At 38.0% G+C, this 6,035-nt stretch overlaps 1 pseudogene; it reads right to left on the reverse strand.

Annotated features, from left to right (window-relative positions):
* Nucleotides 1-366: 366 nt before the first annotated feature.
* On the reverse strand, nt 367-1,191 carry LOC101578825 (annotated as a pseudogene).
* Between the last annotated feature and the right edge of the window lie 4,844 nt (nt 1,192-6,035).

Raw genomic sequence — 6,035 nt, forward strand, 5'->3', positions numbered from 1 at the left:
GTTACTTTTTTTTTGTTTTTTTAGGACTAATGATCAATGATGAGGTAGAATAGTTTCAGCAGATTTCCTAGCCCTAGACCCCTAAATTAAGTTTGAACTGACTTTAAATTCTGGTGGCTTTTTAGGAATGAGAGATCTGTGTTGCTGAGTACCCACTCTTTAATGCAAAGACTGATGTTTACTCTTTCAAATGCTTCAATTTCACTAACATGTAAGCCCTTAGCAGACCCCTAATAAAAGACCAATTTGTAAAATGACACAATTTTAATGTTTGTATAATTTAATAAATAATTTTCTTGGTGAATGTAGTCATGAGAGTTGTTCAGCAGTATTCAAGTTATGGTTTTCCTGATTGGTCTGTAGTCTTCAATAAGTGTAAGAAGTTATTCTATGAAATACCTGTTGAACTAGTAGGACTGCATTGATACATCCATCATTTTCAGGATTCTTGGTCACCTGGGCATATTTACCCCAGGTAACCTTGCTTCCTTGTGTCACAAGGCCCAACTCTCTCATATTCACCTCCAGCAGTGTTCCTTTTGTAATAACACCCAAAGTTGTATACAGCAGTGATGAAGGGTTCTTTTTCACACCAGTTATTGGCAGGCAAAAGGTGGCTTTCAGTTCAGGATGTGTAACACGGGCCTTCTTAAAACGTAAGCCCATTTGCCTAATGAATCTTTCATATTTAGGTGGTTTTCTTGTAAAGTCATCTCCAACAAAGCAGACAATAGTAACCATCTTCTTCCACACCTTCTTTTTTCTTTTTCCAGTTCAAATTACTTTTACTACTTCTGTTTCTCCTTGGGCATGAACTTTGTGAAGAGGAACTTCCCATTTTCCAGCCTTTTCTTTTCTTTTTTGTTTAATCATGTTGGAACATACTTTTGCACGAGACCGTACTTCTCTGTCCAGCAGGTAAGCAGGTACTGCTCCTTGTGGAGTCTTCTCATCATTCTTTTGTTTGGTGTTTCTCTTTTCATGCATCTTGATAGTTTTCTTCATTTGTATTTTCTCTGCAGGGCGCTATTTGTGGTAGAGCTTAGCCTTCAGGAAAAACTTTTTTTTTTCCTTCTTTGAATGCTCATGAGCCTCTTGACTTTCCTTCTTTTTCTTTTTCTCATGGTAACCCAAGTGGTACCTATAACATTCATAGTGTAATTCAATATATTCGTTGTGGAATGATGACATCCGCAGAGCCTCCAAGGGCAGCCTCAGGTGTGTAAAGAAAAATCCTAACTTTGGGGTGCCCCAGATGAACCTGCTATTACATTTTGAGATAAATATCATATTTTAAAGAGCCAAGAGATAGACAACCAGTGGAACTATCTGTTCCCACTGGAGCCCAAGCAGTCAGACCCCTGCAGGCCTAACAGCCAGCCAGGTAGCAGACTAGAAAAGACATTTTCTTTCAAATGTGTATTCTTGAAGGTCTAAAAGAACTAAAACCAAGCCTTATAGTTATTTTAAATTTTAGCTATTTACCTGGAGGAAGATAAAGGCTACTTTGATTTCTTAGAATGTTTAATAGAGGCACTGGTAAGACATATTTCCTGAGATGCTAATTCAATAGAGGTACAGATTACTCTTACAGATAAATTCATTACTCAGTAAGCTCCAGACTTTAGGAAAGAGCTATAAAAGATAGCTTTTGCTCTAGATAACTTTATACTTTAGTAAAAATTGCTTCTTTAGTGTTCTATAATAGGAACTGGGAGAAAACCAGGGAGAGAAAGAAAAGTGATCAAAAATGGCTGCATTTGTTGTGGCCTCAAAACGTATTCTAAGTCCGATTCTCTGGGCTCCAAGAAGAGCTCAACAATAATGAGGTTCATCTGCTACAGCTGTCACAAGCCAGGCTAGCATAAGAGGGACTATCTTAAGAGGCCCCACAAGCCATGCCCTGACTGCCAAGGCAACCATTAAAAGTGAGACTGCAGTCTGAGGCAGAGGCACCAGAGCTCAGACTCAGCTTCCCTGGTGGTCCATTAGGACTGAAGGGCCCTGGGCCTGCCTCCTCCCCCAGCCAGATTGGTATCTCTGCCTGCCATCTCCACAGAGGAGCTCTGAATAATCATGACTATAGAGGAAGGAAAATTCAGACTATTTCTGGACATTGGCACAGGTCTCTTTGTCCTTCTCCAACCCTGACCTTCCCTCCAGTTATGGTACCTCAATAGTAACAGACTTTAGAAGACATCTTGATTTAGCTATAACTGAGATACTGCAATATATTCAAGTGGCTTCCTAATCAAAATTATGCTGACTAGTTTTTATAAATGAAACATATATTGTTCATGTATAATACTTAAAATGGTATTTCACTAGTTAAAACAGATCCCCAAGACAGAGAAAATCCTTTCAGTGTAATAAAAGTATAAAGTTCTAAAGACACTGACTACACAGTGTCCAATAGTTTTGGACCTATAAATAGTCAGGTCTTGTATTTGTGACATAAAACTCACCCTTAGCATTAAAAGTAAAAACCCCTTAGCAATGCCTCTTGTTTATAATGGGGGCCATATCCAAAACACTGAATGCAACATTAATTTAATCTGACTGAATGGTATGTATTTCACGAAGTGTATAAATTCATCTGGCTGATTTGTAATGTAACTCCGGTATTTCATATTCATAGTTAATACAGGTGTGACCTCTCCTAGAAGGACTTATAGCAAACTATCATACTCTATAAAGGGATCTAATGCCAGTTGAGTGACAGTTGCTATGCCTCAAAAGTTTATAAATTTACCTGTTAGCTCAAATGCTCATGCTTGATTATACATGGTCTAGTTTCTCAAAAAAAACTGTAGCTTCCCAAAAGATGGCAAAACCCAGGTAATCATGCAGGCAGAATCTAGAGAAAATATGCTAGATTAAGATTTCTTTTACTAGGATCCACTCAATTTTGTCTATAGAGACATATTAAGACCTTAACTAACTGTTCACCTCATACAGCCCAGGTGAACTGAGCCTTCTTGGGGTTTCCTGCCTCATTATAAGAAAAGCTATCTTCATCTTCCTGGGGCAGGGCTGCCTGCAGGAGGCCTTAAAACCAAAAATTTATATCTTGCTCAGTGGGCCCCAGATATCTGACATAAGCTGTAGAAGTTGGATAGGTTTACAGGAAAGAATTGGTCACAGTTGAGGTATTTCATAGTAGAAAGGATACAGAATGATTTATAGAAGAAAAATGAGAATAGTGATACTAGCAGCCTACAGGAATGAAGGCCAGCTAGAAAGCAGGGTAAAAGCTGTTTCCCTGGATCCAGACAGAGAACAAAGATATTTCAAGCAAAAATGTCCCAAGATGCTAGAGAGGGAAAAAAGAATGTGTTCATGATGGAGTCAGAGGAAGTTTCAGATTGAGGTCATGGGTCTTCGCCTCTCAGCCTGAGGGAACCCATGTTAACTGCCAATATAAAGAGAAAGCCTATTAAACTTTTAATAGGTGCTCATGCAGAAGTCAGTAGTTACCCAGCCAGTGGCCCCACTTGCAAACTGGAGAGCACTGTGTTTTCCATAGGTCTTCATGTGCTCCCAGTAATGAGTTGGCCAGTTTATTTCAGATAATCAATGGCCATAAAAGATAAAAAAGGGATTAAAACACACATTTAGGAGACCTCTGCTAATGGACCCACAAAAAGTTCTGACTAGTCTTTAATAAAAGGGTATATTACCTTCCAGATCCTTCTCCTAATGTCTCAATAGCTGTTCAAAAGCTATCAAATCAATGGTATGTGAGATGCTGAGGTCCCCTGGACTCTATCTTTATCATTTTTATGGGAAGTCATTACTATCTACTTGGTTAAAATCCTTTTGACTGTATTCATAATTATTCTGCTGATGTTATTATTTTGTCCATGTATGTTTAATAGTTTCTGTGGTTTGTCTCCTCCAGATTTAAAGTGATTCCACCTGCCCAAGATAAAATTGCCTGGTACCTTTTGAGGGTGTTTAGATAGAACCTCTGGAGAGCATTTCAGACTGCTAGTCAACAATTATGACCCCTTTCAGCCTGAAGATGCCAGAGCCATCATCACCCATGGTTCCCTCATGGCAGTTCAGGTTACATCTTCAGAGGGGGGAATATTGTAGGCAGACAAATTAGCAGATTTTTCTTTGTATGTTTTCAGTGAGAATACTATATTCTCAAGTGTAATTTTTTTTTTTTTTTTGTTATTTTACTGCTTGGAATTTTCTGAGTTACGCAGATCTTAATCTTGTATCTGTCTATAGTTTTGGAAAGTTTCTGTCCATTATTACTCTAAATATTTCTTCTATACTCTACTTCTTCTCCACTGATATTAAAAGTTGAGTACATTATATCTTTCAGAATTGTTGCAAAGTTCTAGGATGATATATTCTGTTTTGATTTTTTTTTATTCTTTTGTTGAATTCTAATTTGGGTTCTATGTTTCTGTTACATTTCAGGTTTCTACTGATATATCTTCAAGCTCACTGAATTTTCTTTGTCATATCTAGTCCAACATGCTTATCCAGGGCAGTCATCACTTCTGTTTAGTGCTTTTAATTTTAGTCATTTAATTTTTCATGCTTTGGGAGTTTCTTGTCTTTAGCTTACATGTCATTCTTGAATGCTAACTTTTTCACTAAAATCTATAACATATGAATCATAGCTACTTTAAATTCCAGACCTAGTAATATTTATGCCATAACTGAATCTGGCATTGATGCTTACTCTGACTTTTCATACTGTACTGAATTTACCTTTTATTGTGTCTTATAACTCCTATTTTCTTTGTTTGCTTCAGGCCAGAGTATTGAGTGAGGCAACAGGACTAGAGCTAAACAGGCCTTTAGTGTGCTGATCTGAGTTAAACTAGGTAAGGATGTAACCATATAAGATATTTTAATTTGCATAGTAGTTTCAGATGACAGTAGTTTCAAGTAACTCTAATGTCCTAGTGTATGTCAATATTTTTAGCTTCAGGCTTCCATACATACTTTCATAGAGATAGAGTGTATGTCCTGTAGTTCCTTCCTGGGTCAGCTCCTGTCATTACAGCTATGCTCTGTTGGTGTAAAAGTAAAATTTTAGGAAGCATAAGAATTCAATAACCTGCCGATGAAATTCCTGTTTTTCTCACAGATGTCTTTTTGGACTGTGATCTTCATAATTATTCTCATATATATGACTTATTTCCCCTCTAGCTCTTTACTCTTCCCTAATTTCAACTTTTCCAATCAATTTTCCTGAAGCCTTGACCCTCTGCACAGTTTTTCTGCCTTTGTTGAGACAGAAAGTCTGGATGTGACTGAAATGGTACAACTTGTTTCCTTTCCAGCTCAGACAAAAATCTGGTAGACTTCTTCTTTAGGAAGAAGGATTATGTTATGGAGAAGGATTTGACAGTATTTTATAGTGATTATTCTTCTCACATGCTATGGCAGTTGAGCTAGGTTGTCAGCTTCATGGTCATGGGAGTGGGCAAGGGATTAGTAAAGCACTTCTGGGTGTGTCTGTGTGGGTGATGGAGGCGTGGGCCTGGCTTTCCCCTGCCCTGCTTCCTGACCACTCTGAAGAAACCAGCCTTTCTCCTCTCTGCCCTTCTGCCATGATTCTTTTTTTTTTTTTCCCATTATGTACTAAAACTCCTGAACTCTGATTCATATTAAACTCTTACATTTCTGGTTCTGAGTATTTTCTACCAGGTGTATCTGACCACTACAGAAAATTGGAACCAGACTAATGAAGTTGTTTCTGAGACTATGTTTGACAAAGTGATTCAGAACTTTTGGAACTTTCCTAGCAGACATCTAGAATATAGATGCCTGCTAGGAAAGCCACAAGCACTGAGTAGAGTCAAGCCCAGAAGGGACTGGTAGGCTGGATGCCAGACAGGGAGTTACCACTTAATGTTTGCACTGGTATATTTTGGTCTTAAATTGGTCCTGTTCTTTAATATTATCCCCTATTCTTTGTTTGGGTGGGAATATTTTCCTGTACCATTGCATTTTGGGAGTATATAATCAACTTGTGGGAAGAATTTGGAGAAATCTGGAGATGAGGG

The sequence above is a fragment of the Octodon degus genome, unplaced genomic scaffold (genome assembly GCF_000260255.1).
Source record: "Octodon degus isolate 3935 unplaced genomic scaffold, OctDeg1.0 scaffold00006, whole genome shotgun sequence".
Classification (NCBI taxonomy): domain Eukaryota; kingdom Metazoa; phylum Chordata; class Mammalia; order Rodentia; family Octodontidae; genus Octodon; species Octodon degus.